The sequence below is a fragment of the Lissotriton vulgaris genome, chromosome 2_1 (assembly GCF_964263255.1).
Source record: "Lissotriton vulgaris chromosome 2_1, aLisVul1.2, whole genome shotgun sequence".
NCBI lineage: Eukaryota > Metazoa > Chordata > Amphibia > Caudata > Salamandridae > Lissotriton > Lissotriton vulgaris.
In genome coordinates this window covers 45,275,152-45,301,966 of record NC_141687.1, presented here as the reverse complement: position 1 = coordinate 45,301,966, position 26,815 = coordinate 45,275,152, and the positions used below count along the sequence as shown (strand labels likewise).

General features: G+C 46.9%; 1 protein-coding gene across 2 annotated transcripts in view; it reads right to left on the bottom strand.

Moving 5' to 3' along the window:
- ABCB6 (ATP binding cassette subfamily B member 6 (LAN blood group)) overlaps nucleotides 1-22,390 on the bottom strand; it is a 268,844-nt gene extending 246,454 nt beyond the window's left edge. The window contains exon 1 of one of the 2 annotated variants that reach the window (XM_086954420.1): nucleotides 22,323-22,390. The gene's annotated coding sequence lies outside the window, so the exon portion shown is untranslated. Of the gene's footprint in view, nucleotides 1-20,901; nucleotides 20,960-22,322 lie in introns of those variants that run through there. The other variant, XM_086954421.1, reaches the window with a different exon arrangement.
- Between the last annotated feature and the right edge of the window lie 4,425 nt (nucleotides 22,391-26,815).

The following is a 26,815-nucleotide window of genomic DNA, read 5'->3' as shown; positions in this document are numbered from 1 at the left end:
AAAAGTTGGGATTCGGTCCCCACTTTGCTTCTCGGATCAGTTTGTTGTACTCCAACCGTCTGGCTTGGGTTGCAGGGAACATTGGCACATCAGCATCCTTTCCCCTTCGGAGGGGTACCAAGCAGGGCAGTCCGCTTTCCCCCCTGATTTGTGCTTTTATACTGGAGCCAGTGGCAACATGGATCAGAAGCAACCCTTAGTTCGGGGACGGAGATGGACCGCAGATGGGAAGGACCCTATCTCCCTCTATGCGGATGACCTCCTGCTTCATGTGGCCGACCCCCCTCCATACATGCACATATTCACCCTCTACCGCAAATCCTCTGGTTACACCATCAATTGGAAGAAGTCCCTAATCTATGTTCTGCATGGGAGGCCTCCGACTCTCCCTCGGGACTGTGAGGCCAGTGGTGGTGGACAGATTCTATTATATGGGCATCTTTATCATGAGGGAGCCTGATGCATTTTACTGTCATAATCTTGAACCCCGCTGCTGCTCTTGCGAAGGGATGTGTAGCATTGGAGAACCCTGCCTCTTTCCGTACTAGGATAGGTGGCAATATTCAAAATGATGAAGCTCACTCGATTCCTGAACGCACTTCAAAACACACCATACCCAATGCCATAGTCCTATTTGCGTGCCATAGAGAGAGAGGCCTGTACACTGGGGTGGGAAATTCCCCCCCCCCCCCCCCCACTCTGACCCCCCCACAAATAGCGCTTCAATAATTGGCAAGGGGTTGGAAGGATAAGGGAATAGCCTTCCCTGACATATAGAAAAAATACTGGGTTTCCCAGTTAATCATTGTTAATCACTGGGTGCACATACAGGGGGAATGAGCCGGCTTAAAGAATGGATAGAAGATACATGCAGCCGGGTCTATTAATGAGCTATCTATGGGGGAACGACTCGCACATCCCTGTTTGGCTTTATGGATGTCACTATTTCCCTGTGGCACACATCTTTCATGGGCTTGGGTGGGGGGGCGCGAGGGGGGATGATTAGGCAGCCCACTCCCTTATGGGACACTCTGACCCACCAGATGGGCTATGATAAGTGGGATCTTATTGGTTTGTCTATTGTGGGAGAGTTATGGAAAAACGAAAAATTCCCTACTCAAAACTACAGCATGCGATACCAGTGGCACCCACGGAAGTTTATAGATATTTACAAATCTGTCACACCCTGTTTAAAGCAATCCTGAAGGGACAGGACCTCCCTGAGTCCACCCCTCTCAAGGACAGACTACAGGATACTATTTACCCAAAACGGCTATCACCCTCACATACCAGAAATAGTTTAATTGCTCTCCTGATGCTCTTCTCCGACTGAGGGAAACTTGGGAGAGGGGTTCAGGTGGTGTGTGGAGGAGAACGAATGGCCTGAGCCCCTGGCTTTCCCATGTAAGGTGGACATACGCTCGCGTTTCCACCTCATACAGCTAAAGATCCTCCACACGTTATTACGCAGCCACAGCATTGGTGAAAATGGTTAAGATAGACATGGCACTCTGCCCCAAAAGGTGTGGACAAGAATGGACATTGTGTCATATGGTCTGGGGCTTCCCAGTGCTGCAGAGATATTCGGCGGAGGTGATTGTCTGACTTGCGAGTGTGGGTGGAGGTGGATTCGAGCCTTCGGCGAAATGGTATCTTTCACATTTTGGCCAAACCAGATCTCACCTGCATGAACCATCTCTGGGCTACACTGGGACTGATAGTGGCCAAACGAAACATAGCCAGACTTTAGGGAGTGGACACTGCACCCCAGTTAAGGGACTGGAAGAGAGATATGGACTGGTGTATGAGTCGGCGGAGAAGGCAGTCTATGAAAGTAAAGGGTGTCCATATAAATGGACTATGGTGTGTCTGAAGCTGAATGCCTATCAGGGAAACTTGTGTACTCCTGCGACGAGTGTACCTTGAAACGCTTGGGGCCAGGAAGGTATGGATATACTTGCAGATCTAAGAGTTGCGGGTGGGGCAGGGGATGGGGATAAGTGAGTAATTTCCACACTATTTTCTATAATGTGACAACATTACTACTTGTCAACGAGCATGTATCTAATGTCACCTGGTTGCTTCTTGATTTTCATACAAATAAAAAGAATTTAACAAAAAAATAAAAATAAACCGAAGGTGAAAAATAACCAGTGGTGAGTGGGAAATTAATTAGAATACATTTTGTATAGCGCGATGTATGCCACCAAGCGTCTTGGCGCTGCCTGTAAAATAAAGGAAGAAATAGCCGATAAAAAAGCTACAAGGGGAGGGCAAACAGACAGGCTTTTAGAGACTTTCCAAAAACCAAGTGAATTGGATATGCTACTTAGAGGGTCTGGCATTTGATTCCAGAGGCGAGTGGTAGCACAGGAACACGTTCTACCTAATAAGACACAACAGGAAGTGTTGTTTCCTCCTGACTTCCCGGGGAGTATATGTCTCCCTCCGAGGGTGTATCAGCAGGGTCCAGACGAAAGGCACCTGGAAAGGAAAGGATAGAAAAGGGAGATATTCAGGGAAAATAGAACAGGGGGCCTATTTACAAGATCCTATCGCCACAGGATTCATCACTACTTTCAACGCTCCTGTGGTGATACGGGCTTACCCTTATTTACAAGTCAGCGTTAAGCCACTTAACATGGCTTAACATGGCCTAACAGGACCTTGCTATGTGTCTGAAGAATGCAGTAAGCTGCAGGAAGGTGTGTTAAAGGCCTGCTATTGCTGCGATAAACGTTTCATGAAATGCAAACATTGCTTCCAGGCACACCCTTGTCATGGGTGAGGTGGATGCAGGACTGACTGGTTTGAGATGTGAGTGGTAAATTAGGCAGGGCGCAGAGAGAACTCATTAGAAATTACTTGAAAGAGCAAATTTATGGAAGGGGTTAAAAGAATGGAGTTCGTAGCAGCAAAAATGGGAGGAATAATCAACAAAAGAAATAAAGAAGAGAAGAAAGAAAAGAAAAGCACACTTCTTCAATACCATCACCGTGAATTTATGAGGAGCAAAAAAGGGTAACTCGTGATAACACCTAACTTTTACGAATTGTGAAAAGGATTGGAAAACACTGAAAGAACTCAATCAGAATTCATAACAAATACAAGCTGAAAACAAGAAAGGTTAAATATAACCGGTGGAGGAATTTAAAAAGCAGCAACGATGACGATTGCTCAAGGTTACTTTTCCCATTTGGGGACCGCAAAATCACTAATTCTCATCTGTGAGCCAAATGTTGAGGCTCCTCTCCCAGGTAGAATGGCTGGCAGTAGCTGCTGGCCTTCCAGGAATGGACACCTCTATGTGTAGGGTGGAAATCCCCCATTCCTGGGTCGGGGTAGTATTCACTCAGGGGTCAGGGGTCAGCGGTCTGCCAGCATACTGCAACTGCAGCGTATGATTCTGTCTTAACTATAGGATGGCCAGGCTGGCTACCTCGCCCAATTCTTTAAACTGATCCAGTGTACTGAAGAAAATACCCAAACTGGTTTGTTGAGCTGAGGCGTGCCAGATGGGAGCGTGCTTGAGGGTGGGTGACATTGGCATCTTATCCAGGACCTGAACTTCAGGTGCATTCAGGAGCAGCGCGTTGAATACTGGGCCAGTCTGAGCCACGCCCACAGGCCGCTGTGTCCATCCGTTTGGCAGGTCGAGCCACCTGGCCCATCACCACAGTGCCAAGAGGGCAGGGTGCAGCCATTTCTTTCTCCTCTGGGCATGGATGATACCAACATAGTGCAGCGCGTGCCCGTGTCACATATTAATCCAGCTCTATGTCAGACGCTGCCAGATCAGTCTGATCAGAAGAGCTCTGATTTTGTGAGTAAACGACTGAGTGAGCAGGATGGGCATTTTGATATCAAGAACAGCATCCTGAGAAGGACCACTATTTTTTATCAGGGCTACGTGGCCTGCCGTGGACAGAGCCAGTTGTATCCACTGGATTTTAGTCAACCAACTATTTGTATAGCGCTGGGGTTTCCAGGAGTTGTGCTGCATGTATTAGTTGAAAAACCAGGTCTTTATTCCCGTTCTGAAGATGTTCAGTGAGGGAGAAGTGGGGAGATGGAGGGGGAGGGTGTTCCAGGCTTTGGCGGCGAGGTGGGAGAAAATGTATCCTCTGGAGCTGCTGCGGTGGATATGTGGTGTCTTAGGAAGGGCAAGGCGTGCAGATCAAAGGTTTATGGAGGGTTGGCGGAAGTTCAGGAAGTGGTGCATGTAGTTCTGGTCCTTGGTTGTGGAGGGCTCTCTATGAGTGGGTCATGAGCTTGAACTGACATCTCTTCTGGATGGGTAGCCAGTGGAGGTCTTTCACGTGCTGGGCAATGTGTGTCCTCTTGGGCAGGTTGAGGATCAGTCTGGCTGCTTTGTTCTGTATTTTCTCTTGCAAGAGTTTTTGGTGGTAGTGGCAGCATGCAGTGCGTTGCCATAGTCGAGCCGGCTGGTGATAAGGGCCTGCGTCACAGTTTTCCTCGTGCTGATAGGGAGCCATATGAAGATTTTGCGGATTGTGTGGAAGCAGACTGAGGCGACAGCGTTGACATGATATTTCATGATGAATTCTCTGTCAAGTGTGATGCAGACGTTTCGGGCATGGTCTTTCGGCATGGGGGGGTCCGTGCTCCATTGGCCACCAAGAGTCATTCCACAGGGCGGTGTGTTTGCTGAAGATCAGAACTTCTGTTTTGTCCGTGTTGAGTTTCAAGCAGTTGTCTTTCATCCAGTTGCAATATTCTTCATGCAGTTGGGGAAAATGGTCTTCGTCAAAGTGGGGTTTGTTGCGAGTGAGAGGATGAGTTGAGTGTCATCGGTGTAGGAGATGATGTTGATGTCGTACAATCTGACAATGTCTGCGAGTGGAGTCATGTAGATGTTGAAGAAGGTAGGGCTGAGGGATGAGCCTTGGGAAACTCTGCAGATGGTGTGCTTGGTTTGTTGAGAAGGGAGTGAGGCAGAATCTCTGGGTGTGTCCGATGAGGAAGGATGCCATTCATCTGAGCGCACTGTCTGTGATTCTAATCTGGAGAGGTCCATTGATGAGTGCGTGGTGGGAGACTATGTCAAAAGCGGAGGAGAGATTCAGGAGGATGAGGGCAGCTGATTCTCCTTTGTCGAGTAGGGCTTGGATGTCATCTGTTGCTGCAAACATCAGTGCTGTGGTTGACTCTGAAACCTGATTGGGATGGGTCCAGCATTTTGTTTCTTTCCAGATGATCAGTGAGTTGGAGGCTGATGGCCTTCTCTAGGACTTTGCCGGAAACGGGAGGAAGGAGATAGGACTGTTGTTATCGAGCTCTCAGGGGTCTGCGGACGCTTTCTTAAGGAGGGGTCTACCCCCACATGCTTTCATGCATCTGGAAAATTGGCCAAGGTTATGGAGGTATTGAGGATGGTGGTGGGCTGGTGGCTGATCTTGTTGCTTCCGAGGTTGAAGAGTCGGGAGGACATGGGTCGGTGGGTGCTCTTGAGTGGATGGAGTTCATCAGGGTGGTAGTTGTTGGTCAACAGGGTTGTTCCCATGTGGTGAGCAGGTGGTTGTGATTAAAGGGTTGCAGAAGAAGGCGGAGGGTTGGGGATCAAAGTTTCTTTAGTTGATTACTATCTTGTTGTGGAAGTGGTCAGAGAGAGAATGGGACTTGTTTTTATGCAACCTGTTTTAACTTTTTTCTTTAAAAGGACCCTGATTGTGTTTGTCGCTTTTGCACATATCTTGCACAGTTTAGATTACTGTTGGGGGAAAGTTTTGGTGCAAAGATTTCGGGGACTACTATTTCAGTGGGTAAATGCTCTGTTAGTGTGATTAGACTTACAGTTGATTGCTTCTTGGTGCTTCATTCACATGCTCTGCTGTTTTCTTCTATTTTCGCCCAGTTCTGTCGCGGCTGTGTGCCGTTTGTGCAGAAGTCATTACCAAATCCAGTCAGGCTAGTGTTTTACAGCACTTCTGGTGGGGCACAGCACTGCGCCTACCGGCATCACAATATTTAAAATCATACCGTGGCAGAAGCACAGCGGATGCGCCTAGGGCATGCCCATCTGAGCCTGTCCGCGGCTGGCCGGGGCCGGACGCTAGACCCCCTTCTCAGTTTGTTTCGCATCCTCGCCTCATTTATTCCCTCCAGGCACTTCTCAGATTCCGAACCACCTTTAATGCGTGCTGCCAAGTTCTTGTGCCAGACATTGAACCAATTGCTTCTTCGACATTACTGCCTCTTATTTTGGGATTGGGCTTCACTCCCCCTCTGGGATAGAGACCTCCCATATTTCAGTATGTGATCAGACCATTGTTTGCCCATCTAAGGAAATTCGCTGTTTTAGTCTTAAGTGTCGCTCTCTTCCGTAACATCAATTTCATTTATTTCACTTCCTCGTTGAGACGGATCCTGATATGCTTTTTCTAAAAGAAACCTGGCTTCATGCTGGGTCCATGCCTGACATGATTGCGGCGCTTCCTAAGAACTTTGCGCTGCTATGTATCAACCGATCACAGAAAACTGGTGCTGGGATTGCCATCATTTAAAAAAAATAAAATAAAACTACAATTGTAAAATTGTGGCACTTACGATTCCTAATTGCAAAGCTTTGCTTTTCTCTGTTCCTTTCTGCCCTAAATTTACCCTCTCTGGTGCTCAAGTCTATCGCCCCTCAGGACCATCTATTAATTGGGGCTCTATCTATGCCGAATCATTAACCACCCATATTCTCCGAGTAGCTAACTTCTCAGTGCTTGGTGATCTAAATTTTCATCTTAAAGATCCTAATGACAAAGCAGCTTTACCTCTTATGGATGTTCTGATGACCCTGAACCTACCACTTATTAATTCCTTACCCACCCATTCAGCAGGGCATCTCTTGCACCCCGTTTTTTTAATCTCCCTTCCTTGTCCACCGCACCTCTTATTCGACTTGGTTGGTCGGATCACCATGCTGTCCCTTGCTCCATTATGTTTTCTCAGGTCCCTTTGTCTCGACCTTCCGTCCTGTCAAAAAAAGAGGAACTGGTCTAGAAGGTACTCAATAAGCAGCTTTCTAACACAATGCCTACCAGTATTTCTCAACTGGACTCGGATCAACTTCTGGTGCATCACTGGCTAGCGGAGGCTCTCGACTCCACTCTTCCACTCTCTGCCGTATCTCAACCCAGAGTGCTTCCCTCTGCCCCGTGGTTCACCCACTCCCTTAGACTTGATAAAAAATGCTGTAGTGTCTTTGAGAAACAGTGGAGAAAGTATTATGCTCCTCAGGCTAAGACTGCCTTTGGAGACATTGAAACAATATCATGCTCTATGCAGATCAACACAGGCTTCCTTTTATGTGGAAGTGATTATGACTTCCCAAAACTGTCAGAAAACTTTATTTAAAGTTGTGGCGGAACTTTCCGCATTGAGCACGTTCCTGTCGTCCCCTTCACTGTCGCTACTTCAATGTAACAAACTTAGACTGTTCACCATAATAAAGTTTTTTCTATCCATTGCCAGCTTGATTCCGGTTCCTTCCTTCAAGACACCCTCATCTTTCCTAACATGCAACTATCTGATTTGGGCAATATCGCCCGCCAAGCCCTCTTATCTGTTGAGTCTGGTCAAATTGAGACCTGTCTCCCACTTGATTTGACCTCCCTTCAATGTTTACTGGGAACTATTAAGTCTGGCTGCCCACTTGATCCGCTCCCTCCATCTAAGCGCAGACTTTTAGAAGACTCTGCCCTTGGTGTGATTCTCACTCTTCTCAATTCCTCTTTAAATTATGGGCAGGGACCTGGAAATTGGAAACACGCACTAGTGATCGCTCTACTGAAAAAGACCGGCTTGGACCCCCTCTGTATGTCAAATTACCAACCCATATCTCTCCTTTCAACATTTTACAAAATATTGGAAAGACACACCAATTCTCAACTCTCTGCACATGTGACATTGCACAAATTATTCCATCCTTCACAGTTGGATTTTCGTCCTGGTCACAACACCGACTCAGCTCTGCTTGGGGTGACGGAGGATGTCAGGCAGCAGCTTGATAGGGGTGGAACGGCAGCACTCACCCTGTTGGATTTGAGTGCTGCCTTCGACACAGGCGCTCATTCTTTCTTGGTGGATCGCCTCAAAGCCGCAGGCATTGTAGGTGTGGCCTTGCAGTGGCTGACCTCTTTTTTAGAGGATCGCTCCTTTCAGGTCTTTTCACTTCCAACTAAATCAAACTCAGGAGCCTTAACATCAGGAGTACCGCAGGGATCGATTCAGAGTCCTTTGCTTTTTAACCTTTATGTTCACACCCTGGCTGACATCGCAGAAAAATCTGGTTTGACCATCTTCTCCTACACAGATGATACTCAGATCATTTTCTCTCTTTCATCTGCTCAACATCAGGACCCCTCACTACTCCAGCTTGGACTAGGTAACATTTCCTTATGGATGTCCAGCAATGCCTTAAAGCTGAACGGCTCTAATACTGAGGTCCTTGTCCTGGGGAACAATCCCGAACTTTGGGGAGCTAGTCATTGGCCCATCTCCTTGGGACCTTTATCTGCTCCAGTCATGAAGGTTAAGAACTTGGAGTTTTCCGTTGTCCGTAAGCTTTCTCTTGAAGCCCAAGTGTATAGAGTCACCGCGGCTGCTTTTCAGTTCTTAAGTGGGGTCAACAGTGTCACTGACCCATCCCACTCTGTGACGAGTGAGGGACTGCTGCCTTCCCTCACTGGCTGACATTAGGTCAGCCAGTGAGGGTAGGCAGCAATCCCATCCCACCTGGGACCTCCGTGGCAGCGCTGCAGGCAAGCGATTTTAATGAAATGATTATTTGGGGCGTGCGTGTAGGTTTGAATATTTGGTAATGAGTGTGGTACATGGATGTGTGTTTGTGTGCCCACATATGTAAAAGCATGGACGTGAGCGAGTGTGTATGTAGCAAGTCCATCCCCCCTAAAATTACTAGCTTGATACATTTAGAGTAATGCAGACAGAGCAAATTGCTGTGTTGCGTTACTCTGCACATGGGAGGCGTTCCATCAGTGGTGCGTGGGGGTTCCAGATTTAACATTACTGGTAGACCTGGGAATGCATCAAAATGCTGCGCCTTCCCCAGGGGATGCGTAACAAGGAGAAAACGCCACAAGGGTTTGTTCTTGTGTCACTTCCTGTGCAAAAACAATCATGCATACAACACCGGCACCATGGTGCAAGGCGGTCTCTGTTGGCGCTAGGCAGCACCTTGAGCACCTGCTGGGGAAAAGAAAGGAGGAAAGCGCCATATTATGTTAAATACGGTACATTCCTGTCAGGCACGCAACACCCATTGGACTCGCCGGGCTGCAGCCCCAAACCCCCCCCCCATCCTGTTGTGTGTGGCTGCCCGGGATGAGACAGATACCGGGCACACACAGAGCTGCACCGAACGTTTCAAGACCATTTGAATGTTAATTAGGCCTTGCAGTTGTTTCACCCCTTCTAAGAGCCCCTGCAGCCCCACTCTGCCTACTGATTAAAGGTTCAGCCCCCCCCCCCCCCCCGCGAAATTTTTTCTTACCCTCCCCCCCGCCCCCCACCCCGAAATTTGGCTCTAGTTGCGCCTCTGATTCCTGTACATTCCTTGTCATGCAGCGCAGCATGGTGGTTTGTGGCGCGACTTTACTGATAAATATTCTCCTTCGAGGTGTGTTTTAGATACTGAATGTAGTACTATCAATGCACCATTAGATGGTGCTAAATGCCCATTTATAAACTTAGATCTTTGTTTCGAGAAGTGCTTTAGATGATCTATGGCAGGAAGGAACAGAATGCAGATATCCGAAAGGAGCAGAATTACAGCGTGATCTGTATATCCTTTTTGATATAAGAACCTTCTGTCCTACGTTCTGTGCACACCATGGCTATAAAATATAATGACAAGTGGAGCAGGCAGAGTTGGTGATAGGCAGCGTCGGATTGGGATCACAGGTCGTCTGCCAAAAATGTGGCAGCATTCCCGCACCTTTTTATGCACCATTATTTGGTTAGTCTCATTGGACTCATTTTAGAGAAATGTTTGGTATATTGAGCATTTTAAAGCTTACAGAGCCAGTAACATTGGCGAAGACTAGAAGCATTACATTTTGGCAAGGTGAAAAAAACGGCAGATGTGTCACAACACCTGATGAGGCTAGGGGCTGCCACCTTGCGACATGGCCGGTATTTTAATGTCCTGGCTGGTAATTAAAATAGAGAAAATGAGTGACATTTTTTTATAAAGCGCACAATTACCCAAAGGTGTCTTAGTGCTACAAAAGGACCATGGAAACCTCCCGCCAGATGAAAGACAACTTTGGATTCAGCTTAACTGACGGGTTCGATAAAAAGCCAAGCTTTCAACTGCTTCCTAAATTGCTGCAGGGTAGGTTGAGAGCGTAAAGTAAGAGGCAAAGAGTTCCAAAGTTTCCCTCCACAAGTAGAGAGCATTCTTCCACCCCATCTTGCTTTATTTATCCACGGTACAGTGACCATTCTTGCTGAACTCGATCTAAGGTTCCTACTGGGAGTATTATTATAGATTTTATAAAGCGCTTGGTTACACCTGCTGGTGTGTCCCCGCGCTAGAAGCTGCTGTCTGTTTCCTTAAGAGTGGAATTCTTGTTGCGACTCGAAGCCCTATTTGAGGCCTTGAAAGTTGGGAAACAGGATTGTTTTCAGTTCTTTACGGAATATCAGTTCGGATTTTTCCGGTCGCATCTTCTCTGGCAGCTTGTTCCACAGCTTAGCAGTCGAGACTCTAAAGGATTTTCCACCCATTCTTACTCTTTTTATCTTTGGGACCTGCACCTGTCCCGTGCCCCATGATCTTAATTGGCGTGTGGGTTCATACCGTTTAAGATAGTTGAGCAGGTACCTAGGGCCTTTCCCGTTTAGGATACGATGTCCTATACAGAGTATACCAGGAGAAGCGTTCCTGAACGTAGGTAGGGCCAGCCAGATAAAGGGCCTTAGGGATTACGCGCAGTGCTTTAAAGATAATCCTTTTTCTCACCCAAAGCCAGTGCTAACCGTGCATTAATTGAGATATAGGTGCAAACTTAGGAATTTTCAATAGCACTCTTGCTGCCACATTCAGTAAAGACTGCAGTTTTTTTATCAGGTGTTTATGAGTGCCTAAATATAGAGCATTACAATAGTCCATCTTTGAAAAGATGGGACCCATCATCACTGTCCTTTGTAGGTCAAAAGGAATAAACGGGAGGGTTTTTTGAGAACCTTCAGCATAAAAAATCCTGATGAGGTAACAGAAATGATTTGTTCTGAGAAACATAATTTGGTGTCAAAAATGACTCCCACATTTCTTGGCTTCTGAACTGGCCTTGGTAACGCACTTAGGTCCGAGGGCCACCATGATACATCCCAAAAGGTGGTCTCGTATCCGAAGAGCAGAACCTTGGTTTTTTTCTAAGTTTAGCTACAGACAGTTTCTTTGCTCCAGTTTGCAACTTGGGACAAACATCTACAAAAACTACTTGCCGCCTTTTTCAAGTTCAATGAGATAACACCATTATCTGAGTATCATCGGTATAAGAGAATATAGCCAGGCCAAACCTGCGAATGAGATTAACAAGGGGGTAACATATACATTGAAAAGTGTGGGGCTAAGAGCAGGCCCCTCAGGCACACCACAGGGGAGGGAGAAAGGCATGGAGCTTGCGTCCCCCATCTCTCCCTGCTGTTGTCTATCATTTAGGAACAAGCTCGGCAGAGTTAGTGCAGCATTTCTGAAACCCAGCGGATTGATGAGAAGTGGTGAACCGTTTCAAAGGCGGCACACGGGTCTAATAAAATCAGTACCGCTCTGCCACCCTAGTCCACCACCCTTTTTATTTCCTCCGAAGCTGCCACCAGCGCTGAGTCAGTGCCGTGGCTTGCTCTAAAACCATATTGAGAAGAATCAAGCAACTGGTCAGCATCCAAAAATGTTAGTGTTTCCTCATTCATTGCCTCCTCTAATATCTTAGTAGGAAAGGGTGGCGAGATATAGGTCGATAAGTTTCCACATTCTTTGGGTCCAAAGAAGGCTTTTTCACCAGCAGAAGAATGGATAATCAGGAACTGCCCCGTAATCAATATCTTATTCAATAATTCCATAAGTAGTTCAGCAGCGGAGCTGACCACTAAGTTCATAACCGGAGTAGGACTGGCGTCAGAGGGGGCCCCGGGTTTGATGGAGCTAATAAGACGGATTATTTTTTCTTTAGAGACGGGAGAAAACCTTTCAAATTGTGGTGTTCCGAAGGATTTGTCAGGATTAAAGATATTACTGTTCCATTTGGAGAAAGATTTAACTGTTTCAGAAAGTTCCCTGATAGGGTTTATTGCTGAACTTATTTTTCTAAAGAAACATTTAGTCTTTGCTGCTTTAATTAATTCCTTATACTTTGTGAGTAGTTTGTTATACTTCATTTTTTCTTCTGGACAGCATTCATTCCTCAACTTGCACTCTTGAAACCTGCACTTTTTTAATTCTTTTGAGAACCATGGGGCTGATGGATTTTTCCTGTCACTCTTGAATATTTTTCAGGTACCAGTCTACGGGTTGCCTTATCTAACCAGTGTGTGTAGTGGATTGCGGAGTTGTTCACATTATTATCTGAGACAGGATTTTATTTAGAGAGAACGACTTTCAGTGCCTCAACATTAAGATGTTTCTAGGGCTGTACTTGATGGTTCTGGCTTTATTGTTACATGGGGTTTCATTAAAGTAACCTTAATTGAAAAGAAGATGACATTTTGGTCTGACCATATAACCGGCAGGACCTTATCTACTTTTAGTCCCTGATTATTTGTGAATATTCCGTCCAGAGTGGGGTTGGCCAGATGGGTGGGTTCTTCCAATAACTGGATTAAGTTGAACTCTTAAGCGAGAGTTCAGATGATCCATATCCGAGTTGGTTAAAAGCTCAAGGTGAAAACTAAAATCCCCCAAATCTGGTATTTTTTATTCTCCTCATCAACATCAGACATACGGAAAATGCACTGAAAACAGTGACGGCTGGCATATACAGAGGGTGATGAAGCGGAGAGGGCCCCAAAAAAATCATAACTAAAATCAGCGTACCTTTCTTGCTTGCAACGCAATGTCCTCCTCCCTCGGGTGTCTTCTCTGGAACCAGGAAACTGTACTACCCAATCCTGGCGTCACTCTCTCAGAATGAGAGCAGCACCAGGATTGGATAAAGCAGGCTCTCTCAGTGCTCCGAAGAGAGCTGGAGGCCTGCGCTTTCTCTGGCCCAGCTGTCTAAGACCTTTAAAATATGCATGCCTGGCTGCCCGTCACAAGACAGCTGGCCAAAGAGACATGCGCATTTTAAAGCGCACAGCTCCCTACTGCTGCCACTCGGCAGTACTGTCCCGTTCCGATCTGACACTAAGGGGGTCATTAGGATGGCAGGCGGACTTAGTACGCCCGCCATCCTATCGGATAATGGGACCGCCGGGGGTATTAGGATACGCCCGCCACAGTGGCGGGAGCATCCTGCATTTTTAACATTGTGGCGGGCGGTGCTCTCAGCACCGCCCGCCCCAATGCTAAAAATGCATGTAAATCATATGAGCTAAATGTCCAGGTAGGAATCATTCACAGTATAAATTTTTAATCAACAGTGTCATAACTATGATCACTCAATTAAGGAGGGTAACCAAGGGGTTTCAACAACAACAAAAGTGAATAGTATCAAAAATATATTTTTATTTTTCCATATAGTTTTATATATTTATCACTTTTTGTACAGAAATCCAAAAGTCTGGCAACATTAAACCACCGACGTCAAATATCACAAATCATAGGGTGGTATAAAACACCTTTACCACATAATGTGGACACAATGAAAGGACCACATGCACAATCTTATATGTGCAGCCTAATTCACACAGTGTTGTTTCAAGTGAATATATACAGCATGGTTGTATAAAAGGTGTTTAGGCGTCGACGTTTCGGTCCGTGTTGGTCACAAAGATCCGGAGGACCATCTTCAGGACAAAAAACGTTGCACAGGGGTATCTAATATAAACATAATTACATAACAATATCAGTGAAACCCTAGGGTACACGGAGATTTATTTGCAGCTCAAAACCAAAAACAAAGTGACAAAGCACTCGGTGTGGCATGCACCTTTAAACCACCACCAAGTGCACCTCAAACGACACGCTGGTATATAAGTGCCAAAGAAAATGCCATCAATAGGGAATGTATGACGTTCCATCGCACACAATTACATCGCGCGCTTTTTCCCCGCATCTATTTGATCGCCGAGTCCATTACATCGTCTGTTTTCACCGCGCAATCTATTGCAGCGCGATTCCATTGGTTTCTACGGGGCCGTACTTTACCCCGCAGTACAGCATGTCGCATGGCAAAACAACGCGGTCTTTGGAATCGCCTGCGAGAACCCGCCTCTAAGCCCTGGCCCCCATCTCCCCCCCTTCCCCCCCTCCCCCCTTCCCCCCCCTCACCTCAACGCCAAATCTTCGCTTTCTATCGGATGTTTGCAGTGTATAAAAAGTAATTTATTTTTTGAATGTCGGCCATCAAAACAAAATGTACATTGTTTGTGTATTTTTTATTGTCGACGTGACAGGAGGTTCGAACATTAGTCCCCAGGACCAAAGGTGAGCGCGTTGCCCTCAGACCACATCGTTATCCGTTATGTGGCCTTAAAACATTCCTGGTATTTTGGCCCCTCGGCAAGATATGAAATAAACTGAATTAACGTTAATTCAAGTAGCAGAGCAATTTGTATATAAGCAGATCTTAACTGCTGTTCTTCAAAGAACTTTGGTGTAATAACATTAGTCCCGTGCACCAAATTTGGCCGCGTTGCCCTTGCCCTCAGACCATCGTTGTGCTCTTAAATTTTGTCCATTTTTAGGGTCGTCATCATTTGTGCTCGAAGTCACAATTGTATCACATAATAAGTGGTCGTAAATCCTTTCTATTATTTGCTTCCGTTTATGCTTTGCTGGGTATATTTCTTCGCCCACGCATCCATCCACACACCCATCCACGCATCAACCCACCCACTCATCCATGCATCCACCCACCCATGCATCCACCCACCCACGCATCCAACCCATGCATCCATCCACCCACCCACCCACCCATCCACGCATCAACCCACCCACTCATCCATGCATCCACCCACCCATGCATCCACCCACCCACCCACCCATGCATCCAACCCACGCATCCATCCACCCACCCATCCACGCATCCACCCACTCATCCACGCATCCAACCCATCCACCCACCCACGCATCAATCCACGCATCCATCCACCCACCCACCCACCCACGCATCCATCCACGCATCCACCCACCCACGCATCAATCCACGCATCCATCCACGCATCCACCCACCCACCCACCCATCGATGCATCCATCCACCCACCCACGCATCCATCCACCCACCCATCCACGCATCCACCCACCCACCCACCCACTAATCGATGCATCCATCCACCCACCCACGCATCCATCCACACACCCATCCACCCATCCACCAACCCACCCACCCACCCACTCATCCATGCATCCACCCACCCATGCATCCACCCACCAACCCACGCATCCAACACACGCATCCATCCACCCATCCACCCACCCACGCATCCATCCATCCACACACCCATCCACGCATCCACCAACCCACCCACCCACCCACTCATCCATGCATCCACCCACCCATGCATCCACCCACCCACCCACGCATCCAACACACGCATCCATCCACCCACCCATCCACCCCATGCACGCAGCCATAAAAAGCAAATATATATGTTTGCAAGTAACAAAAACACTTACAATGTATTACGGGTATATTGTTGAATCTTCCACGCAGTGTATAAAAAGTAATTTATTTTTTGAATGTTGGCCACCAAAACAAAATGTACATTGTTTGTGTAATTTTTATTGTCGACGTGACAGGAGGTTCGAACATTAGTCCCCGGGACCAAAGGTGAGCGCGTTGCCCTCAGACCACATCGTTATCCGTTATGTGGCCTTAAATAATTTCTGGTATTTTTCGCCTCGGCCAGATATGAAATGAACAGAATTAACGTTTCCCTTGCCCTCAGACCATCGTTGTGCTCGTAACTTTTTGTCAATTTTTAGGGTCGTAATCATTTGTGCTCGAAGTCACAATTGTATCACATAATAAGTGGTCGTAAATCCTTTGTATTATTTGCTTCCGTTTATGCTTTTCTGGGTATATTTCTCATTTTTTGTAATAACTTTGGTGTACATTTTCAGTAATAACTTAGCTGGGTATATTTAGTCGTAAATCATTCTTTTCCATTATTTGTGCTCATTTCCCGTAATAACTTTGGTGTACGTTTTCCTGGAAGTCACAATTTATCATATAATAAGTGGTCGTAAATCCTTTGTATTATTTTCTTTCGTTTATGTTTTTCTTTGCCATAATTTGGGTCGTAATCATTATTTGCCATTATTTGTGCTCATTTGTGCTGGAAGCCACAGTTGTATCATATAATATGTGTTGGTAAATCCACCCATATGGGTTTTCCGTTTTTCCAATCTTTTCCATTATTTGGTTGTAAGCATTTACATCACCCATCTGGGATCGTTAATGCTTTTCTGGTTGTTTAGGCTTTGTGGCGAATGCGATGTCATGGCTTTGCCCTGTACTGCGATGTAATGCCTCGCGCTTTGAAAGTCATTGCGGCGTCTTGGCATGCGTCGCAGTAGCATGCGGTGTGCAGGCATCTGCGATGTAACAGTCGCGATGCGATAGCAACGCGATGCAGTGCTTCCGCTGTAACGGGTGTTTCCCTCAATAGGACCACGTGACTAGTGCCTACATGTCTTCATTACTAACGTGCCAGAACAATCAACACTTCCACCTCATAGAAGTTTGAACGTGGGGTATATATCAGGCTTACATTACCACGTATAGCCTGTCTATAACTTACATGTAGCAAAAACGCCTCACAGGTCGCTCTGGAAAGACCAATAAATCAATACATTAATAACGCCATGTGAGCTGGAGAGGTAGTTATGTAACTAAACATGCACGTGGAATCACTTACATACTACTGGCCGCCCGAACCTCTGAAAGACAGACAAGTCCGTAATCAGGAGAATGCAGTCGCCAGAGTTACTTAACATCCAATTCTAACATGCCTCAAAAACTTACTTGACTAGCCAAGAGACGCCGGCTCAGAAGGAGTCCGTGTGTCTGCGCTGGTAGCACTCGTGGAAACCTTAATATTCCGCAAAATAAACAAAACCGTAATCAGGATGCTGTACGCATCACAGGTACTGAAAGTCTAATATTTCATGCCTCAGACTTACTATGTTTGGCGAGAGACGCCGGCTCAAAGGAGTCCGTGTGTCTTCTCCGATTACACTCGCGGAGCCCTTCAGCTTCCGCAAACAACATAAATAACGTTGAGCGACATGACGTCACTTCGGCAGTGAGCTCGGCGGCCATCTTAGAGCGGTCTACCTGGCTAATTCATCTAAGGCTAACAGGCCAGTGAAACGTTATTAGAAAGGGGGAAAAAAACTAAAAAGACTCAAAACTGAAATACAAAAACACAGAAACGTACTCTACTCCACCTACTGATGTATTATTACATACAGCCGTATGGAAAAGTCCCAACTCGCAAAAACCTTACATTAAGGTGGCCAAAGAATGCCATTCAATAAAGGTATTCAGCCCATTTTCTACAGTGTCGCATAACCAGATCAGTTTGTTTTCCCTTTGAGCAAGCAATTTATCCACATTGGGTCGTCTCCTTGTACCCCTTACACACTCAATAACAAACCATTTCAGATCAGTGGGAGCATGTGACATGTTAATAAAATGCTCAACTAGTGGCGCCGTTTGGATTTTGCATCCAATGCGGGACTGATGTTGTGTTATCCGTTTCCTTATTTCCTGTGTTGTTTTTCCCAGGTAATACAGGCCACACGGACACTGGATGCAATACACTACGTTCTTGGACATACAGTTAGAATGGTGTTTCAACGTCAACTGTCTCCCATTAATACAGCAGGTTTTTGTTACTTGTGTGGTCGCACAAGCTGTGCATCCACCACAGGGGAAATGCCCGACAATGGGAGCCAGGCCCCATAGGCTAGTTAGGGTATTGATCTTGGGTTCCCTATAGGCTTTGACCAAATGGTCACGTAGATTCTTTCCTCTTTTGAAGGCAAATCTAGGGATGGCTAGTTGGGGTTCAACCTTTTTGATCAAATGCCAGTTGCGTTTGATAATTTTTGTAATTTCTGTGGATTCAGTACCAAAAGTCAGAACACAAGTTGTGGGTACTGTGTCTGGTATGATATTAGGGTTAGGAGGTAGCTTTTTCTGTAGGAGGGCTTGACGGTCATAATACCAAGCACGTTTCATCGCATGCTTTACCAGCCGGTATGGGTATGACCGGGTCACGAGTTTTTCTTGTAAAATTTTTGCCTCCCTGAAATAGTCTTCCCTTTTGGTACAATTCCTTCGAATTCGGAGGAATTGACCGAAGGGGAGGTTATCCCGTAAATTTCGGGGGTGGTGACTATTATACCTCAAAAGGGTATTGCGTGCCGTGGGCTTAGTATATAAACTCACGGCAAGTGTCCCTTCGGCATGTATGATATTAAGGTCAAGAAAATTCAAGGCCTCACAGTTACTCTCCAGGGTGAATTGCAGATTTTCATCCTGTGTATTAAGCCATCCGTGGAATTCTTTCAACCTGTCTACACTTCCCTCCCAGACTATACAGACATGTATGCATTTGCATACACAAAGTGGCAGGCACCATGCAGTGCCTACCACACTGCGTATGCAAATGCAGGGGGGTACCACAGGTACCCCCCATGTGCACCCCCCACCTCGCCTCCACCATGGGGGCCCGCACGGGGCCCCCGAAGTGAAGACCGCCTGCCTTTCCGTGGCGGCAATGCCACCACGGAAAGGCATCTGTTTTGACCCATAGTAATATGGCTGGCGGTGTCAGATAGACACCTCCACCATATTAAACCGTTTCCGCCCCAGTAGCAAGGCGACCGGGCGGAAAAGAGGCGGACAGTCTTTCTGTCCGCCGCGGTCCCCCCGCCATAGTAATATGGCGGGAGGGAAATGTGTGGCGGGCGGGTAAAGATGTCTGGCGGATCGCCACTGCCCGCATGGCGGTGGCGATCCGCCAGACATCCTAATGGGCCCCTTAGTTCGGGACGGGTTGCTGAAAAATAAAATGGTAATAAACTTTTGTTGGTAACCACAAGAACTCGGGTAAAGACCAGAGAAGGGAACAAGAGGCAAATAGGGCTCTAGAAGTGGGTCAACCTCCAGTTTAATCACGTATCACACAAAAAGACCACTTCTAGAAAAAGAACCAAGTGAATGTGGATAGCCAAGCTGTACTAGGGCATCTCACAAAAAGTGATGGACTGGCATCACGCACCGCCAGGTGTCATGCTTCATCATCTGCCAGTCCTCGCCCTCCAGAAACCCCGTTTGGTGGAGGACGGGCATACACACCTGACGACAGGGATGCACTTATCTAAAGTGAGTGGGGGCCCTAAGGGAATAGTGAGTTAACAAGCAATCTAGAATTCCCCCATGAAACTTTATTTAGTAGGGGAACCATGTGGGATTTAAAAGCAGGAAGTGCGGTGAATAAGAAACCAATCATTCAATCGCCGCCATGTGAGTTTTCAAACAAAAAGGTTTCAAATAAACGTTTATTACCATTTCATTTTTCAGCTGTGGGGATTGTGGGGTGACGCGATGAGTCGCCCCTGCGCAAAAATGTGTTCTAAAGATGCCTTATGACTGATCGTTAAACTAAACAAAGGCATAAAAACCATATTAAAAAGAAATACAGATGTTTTTATATAAACATCCCTCTGTAATTATCATGCTCTGGCCTTTGCAGAATCTTAAAACATGATCAAATAGTAAGTTACTTATTTTTGTATTTTTATATAGCCTGAATGCAGTCCATGGGACGAGTTACATTAAGGTCATTGCAGGCTTAGAGTGACTTGCCTAGAATCACACAGGCTGTTGAGCTGAGGCCGGGACTCCTCGAAGGAAGAGTTCCCAGCTCTGACCTCGACGCCACATCCTCTTTCTCTTTCCTCTGGGGCAGGTGTTGCAGCAGGCCTAGGCAAGCACCCCGCTCATCCGCCAAGGCCTGAAGACACTGGGGCCGAGGTGACAGGGGAAGGGTCAGAAAAAGCACACAGCTGCAACTACTCCAGAAACAGGAAGGAGCAGAGGGGGTCAAGGGCTACGAGATCACGTGGTCCCCAGCAAGGCCACCTTAGCCTCCGGGGGGGAGATGGCATGGCAGGGGACAAGGGGTCAAGGAAAGCTGCAACTCCAGGGAGCTGAGGCGAAGGTGACCAGCAGTCTCAATCATCTGCACCACCTGGCGACCCCCATCCCATCACCCCCTCAAGCCTCAACCCGCCGCGAGGCCCTCCATAACTCCCACCATGCCCCCTGCCTGCAATGGCCGAGCAGGGAGAGAGGTAGGGGGTGGGGGGCACTGCTTCTGAGCATGGCGGGTCCCACAGAATTACCCAAGGGCCAGAGCACCACCCAAGACCCCGGGTCATCCTCGCCCAGTGCCCGCCCTCCCAGAGCGGCCCTGGGGATGGGGGCCAGGGGGGTGTGACTCTCAAGGGCGGGCGGGCGGGCGGGCTGTGTTTAAATCGACCCGTCCAGCTCACAGAAGCCAGCAGATGAAAGCGCCTAAAGCCGGTAGATGAGGGCGCCCTCCAGGCGCTAGACAACCTTGAGCACCTGTCAGGTCAGGAGAGGGATTGACATCCACGTGACGTGTAGCGCGTGCCAGCCAGGTAACCAGCCGGTGAGAAAGCCATCAGTGGTGTGGGATGGGTGTACCCCCTCCCCCTCTCCACTGACCTCAGCAGTGTGGACTGTAGATGCAGCCCTGGGGGTCGCCCCTCTGCCATCTTCTCCCCCCTCCCTGCTGACGCTCAGGAGCCCGGATGCAGCAGAGGTGAGTTCAGGTCATCAGATTCCCAGGAAGCAACAGGCAACTGACCCTCGGCTCCAATCATAACAACTCCGAGGTGACGTCACAGGGATGACGCAGCAGCGTTCCATGCAGTGGGAAGACTCCGCCTCTTCTGGCCAGTGTTGTGGGCCAGGAAGCAGGACAGGCTGAAGCAGCCTCGCGAGGCTGGGGGGCTGGCAGTGGTGTGAGTGGACACCCCCTGATGAAATATGTCAGTCACCCTTCAGGAGGAGCTCTTCTGGTCACCTGCAAGAAGCGAGCCTGGTGCAAGGGATGTCAGACTAACAATGCCCTTTCCTGACATGAGCTGGAGGGACAGACCGACCACCCTGAGGCCGCTGAAGAAGCCAGAGTCTGAACATGCTATTATTAGAAGATTGTTTCACCGGAGCAGATGTGTTTGGATGTTCACCCCCTCCTCCTAAGACCGCTGGGTGTATGTTCGTGTGGATGTGGTGTTGCGGCCACCTAGACAAAAAAACCTCCAGAGGGAGGCACACAGTTTATTTCAAGACCACTGTGTAAGATACACACATTCTGGGTAAATATTGTATTGTAAATGCAGTTATATAGTGCTTACTATCCCTGTCAAGGCGTCGAAGTGCTTTTTTGGCGAGTAGTACACTACTCCGGAACCCATAAAGGTTAGAAGTTAATTAGTTTAGTGAAATATAAAAGTAATTTGAATGGTGGACATGTTAGTCTGTTATTTGGATTGAAAAGGGTATTGAAGGACTAGAAGAGGGAATGATTTAGAAATCTTTTTTGTTTTTGAGCTCATAGCAGCAGGAGGAGGCTTGGGTTTGCGTAAAAGGGAGGTGCAGAGAGAAGAGTCTGAGGGAAGGGTTTAGAAAGGTTGTTTTAGGGAACGGAATAGTAAAAGAGGTCTGAGATGATGCAAGGAGGGGTAGAGTAGGGACGAGTCTAGAGAGGGCTATTTTGGGGGTCGTGGTATGGGATGAATGGGTGAGTGGAGGTAGAGGGTATATTGAGAGAGGTATAGTTGAGAAATAGGGTAGTGCGTTGGAAAAAGAAGTAGAAGGAGGTTTGAGATGAGGATATATTGAGAGAGGTATAGGGTAGTGCATTGGATATGCTGAATTGGAAGAAAAGTAATATATAGATTCAAATCTTTACCGAACTGTCGAGCCCTGTACATGGGGCACTAGGACTCGACAAAGGAGCAAGGGGAGGGGGCAGGAAACCGGACACGAGTTTCGGTCAGCACAGGCACACACACTTACACAGGAAGTGACCAGGAAGAAGACGTGCATGGGCGCGCTGTGACAAGAGTAAATAAACATACCTTAAGGCACCCTTCTGTCTCTGTCGTGATTGCCATGTAAGTATCCTCAAACTGGCGACAAACACGGGAAGGAAGCACACGTGTGTCCAGTGCCCAGGACGAAAAAAACGAAGCCAGGAGCCCAACCTGGTTCGAGTGAGCAGCAAGAAGTGACGATGCGGGAGCCCACCCCAACAAGACCGCGAAGCGACGATCAACCGGCAACAGTAGATAGCTGGTAAGAAGCCCCCAACATCCCTAAATAAAAAAAGCAGAGCGTGAGGAACTAAAGGAAATCTCGCGAGAGCAGAGGTGGCCATTTTGAAATCAGGCGGCTACGCCAATCACCCTGCAGAAGAACGGACAGCCATCTTTAAGTCAGGCAAAGTCCAGATTGGCCCCGAAATCACACCAGATATCGGCGGCCATCTTTAAATCAGGCAATTATGACCAAGCGGGAGAGGCCCGGCGGCCATTTTAGGGCCAGGAATTAAAGGGGAAAAGAAGTAGAAGTGCAAATAAGAGCACGAGAAATTAAAAAAAAGCACAGGCTGAAGTGGGAAAGAGGTACTGCAAGCCCAAAGATGATTGAACAAAGGAGTGAGAAACAGAGTGCCCAATACCACAGACCTCTCCCATTCAACCGTTCAGAGCCACAAGTAGGGATCAGATGGGAGCGATGGATTAGAAAATTAAAGCGTTACATGCGTGCCACGGATGTAACAGACGCCAAACAAATGGATCTCTTTCTAAATCTGGTAGGCGGTGAAGTTGACACAAAACAAGGTTCGTGTTAGACAGCGGAGCCACATGCAACATCATGTGTGTATCAGAATATGAGAAGATGGAAGTAAAGCCATCCAGAGTTGATGACTTCACGTGGGGATCAAGAAAATCCGTGATGAACATGGGAAAGTTCACAGAGAACCTGACGTATAAAGGCCAAACAATCAAGGAAGACATACACGTACTAAAGGGTGACATTCCGGCACCATGCCTACTGAGCAATGTCACAGCGCAGGTGATGGGCCTCCTCGCAATGACATACCACATGTCAGAGAAGAAAAGCATCCTGCGAGAGTATCCAAGACTCCCTCTAATGCAAGTTCCCTCGCCAAAACAGCTAGAGGGGCATAGTGCCAGAAACCGACGTACTGAAATAGAAGGTAATCTAGAAAATGTGGTGGGAGTTGCGGAAGAAACATCTGGGCCAAATAGAACTTGTTCCCCTGTTACATGGAGTCCATCAACAAGAAGAAGTGGAGAAGTGTGGCTCACTGGTTAGAGCAGGCAGACCCTGAAGCAGAGGTCAGACCCGGGACCAGGGTTCAATTCCCGACGCAGCAGAGTCTTGAGCTCAAATGTCCACAGACTCGATAATTCTCGCTTCGGTGCCTGACCCAATCATGGGTTCACACTCTGCAACTCTGGGCATTAAGCTTGCTTAATCTCCACAACGGCCCCTCGCGGCGGGATGCCTGGCTTTCACCTTGGGGATGCCCTGTAGGGGCTATCTCACAGGGAAAAGCCAGGACGGGTTCCCAAGGCAAGCGCTTAGAGACCCCTGGGTGATAAGCGCTATATAAATCAAATATACAATACAATACAACAAGTGTGGATATATCAAATACTGCCACCTCGTGTTCTCCAAAAAAGGCAAATGGGAAAAACAATGCAAATAATGCCAAAAGGAAACAGGGGGAGAGGGGGGACCAAAAGGGAAGATGCCCGAAGATACCAAAAACCTCAAAGTTACCACACATTGTTATAAATGAAGTGGCGACTATTGAACCTATCATACAACCACTAACGGTATCACCTTCTATTCCCCACTCAACGCCCCTTAACAATCCTGTGGCAGACCCAATTATTCCCCTGACCCAATTATCTGAAGATTTCATAAACCAGATAGGTCAACTAGTAAAGTCGCTAATCTTACCTCTTCTAGAGAGAACAAGGTTAATTGGTGAAAGGCTAGAGAGGTTTGAGCAATCTACTCTCGAAAACTTGGAGGCTCTAAAATCACAGATCGAGCGGAATTTGGGAGAGAACATAACTGTAGTAAATACTAAGAAGGTCCCGACAGTAATAGCTCCAACATTGGCCTTTCCAGTGTTAGATATTCCAGTCTCTGTGGCCCCAACTGATAACAACCAGCCGACTACCACCCTAGCAAATGGGATGGTTGATCTGGCTGGCAACCAACGTAGGTCTGGGAAAGTGACCCAAACAAGCTCCAAAAATATAGAAGAGCAACACAGGAAAAGCTCCTTGACTGTAAGAGAGGCTATTAATGAGGCGTATGAAAAATCCTCCTTAAAGTGTGTACATTTGCCTCCGAATTCTTCCCCCTACGACGTGGTGCTTACCGGGATCCCACAGTTAAAAGATGGGAAAACAGAAAGTTACCAAGAGCTGAAGAACAAAGTAACTTTCTGGTTAAACAAGAATAGACCCCTCCCAGGCTATATTAATGGAGAAGTTTTGTTTGTAAGAAGAGCAAGCTGGGTGGGGCATGGACGTAAGGACATTCCTTGGGACTCCAATATTGTTAATTTAAGGGACAGACGAGTAGTTGGTTTCATTACTGATCAATATTTCCAAAGGGACCGGAGAGGCATTAATGCCCATGTTCTGAGTTACTTCTACCTTCCGTCCCACATAGCACAGCCATCCTATAACCCCTTGGGATTGCAAAGTGCGGAGGAGTTGGAAGGGCTTAGAACCAATTTTTGTCCCCACTTTTAATCGTTTCGCAGACCTATATGGGATGGAGGGAGTCGACTGACTTAGAATCCAGGAAATGGGACAACCAGTAATGGAGAATGGTTTCTTTGCAGTAGACAAGGATATGAATAAGAGAAAATGTTACACAAAACAATTGTTTTCACTTGGCTGCAACTTGAAACACAAGCTGTCTAAAGAGGGTGTGGGAGAGGAAATACATTTAAATATGAGGACCATTGGAGAGCCCTTGGATAGTGAACGACCCAACTATAATATAAAGCAAAGTACACCTACTAGTGGGGAAATTCCCTGCTGTACCATTGGAGCAGAGTTGATTTCAATCGAATATAGCAATGTGCTGGCCACATCTGAAACAGTAATAGTACCTTGGCTCCGTAGCTGCAGGTTTCTGCACAGCAGATCAAACAAAGTGAAGGCGAGCCTTCATCTTCTGCTTTCCAGTATATAATTACAGCATACCGCCCATCCACATCTCCAGGGCTTTTGGCGCCCTTACAGGCTCTGTCATTTCTGATGTTTGCCTTGTCCCTGGGTGCTCTGAAGTTTAACATCATATGATGCTGAACATCAAGTGACTGCCTAGACAGAAATGAGGTCTACTACTGCCATTGGCAAGTCACGACAAATTACTCAAAGTCATAGTCTGAGTTCTCCACGATGCACTGCATCTTATTCGATGGGCACAGAAAGCTCTGCTGGTGCAGAGGCTCAACATGCATCAAATCACAGGCCATAGAATGAGGTCCAATCTCTTGATGGGTATAAATATGCAAAAATAACAATTTGTTTTAAGGGAAGGCCAAAGATTCACAGAAGACAACCCATGTATCTGCTCCTTCTGCAAAACTGGTAGTTTACTTGTATTGAGGACGTACAAATAAAAACTCAGATGGAGAAGGCGAAGTTCTGCATATCTGTAGATAAGCTACCGCTGGCTGAGTTTACGATTCTCAACTTCAAGCACCACTGGCGAGAAACCTGCCTTATGAACAAAAGCCAGTCGGCCAGGCTTTCAACTACACAGACAACACGTCTGATCTAGAGCCTCAAAAAAGGAATCAAGACTTCACACTATATTGGAACATAGTTTTATTTTCACAAAATTTCATTCAATAATTATTTTACGTTTTGTATTTGGTTATAACACAAGAAACCACTTACTAAATACAACAGGTTTACACAGTACAAATCAAAAACACAGCCCTGTAGTGTACTCAGCCCACAAAAGGAGAAAACATCTGTGTGCAGTCCGCCCTTTTTACACCACACAGTTGTGCAGCAGCCTTGGCTCCGAAAATGGAGGCAAGACACCCAAATGCAGTCCCTCGAATCTTCATTCTATACCGCTCCGCAGTGTCTTTAGAACGGCCGCTTTGGGCAGTCCAGGTGACCCGCACCCTGGGGATGTGCACTGGAATAGATTGTGTTAAAAAAAGAAAAGGAAAAGACCAAATAAAAGTAGAGAAGAACTCACCTGGCCCTGAATACTCACTGAAAAAACTCAGACATTCTCAACCTTCAATGGGAGTCAAGACACCCACACTTGGTACTATGCTACAAGATTACAGGACCATCGAAACAGAACTGGTGTGATGCAATCCCCATCCCACAAATTGATTTTTCCTCAGAGCACTGGACATTTTAATTTCAGAGCTTGAAGCAGAACTAGCGACCAGACAATTTCAGGATAGATCCTGTCATACATGGAAAGGGCCTGATTTATATCTTGTTGGTAAGACTACTTCATCGCCAATCTAATTTAAACG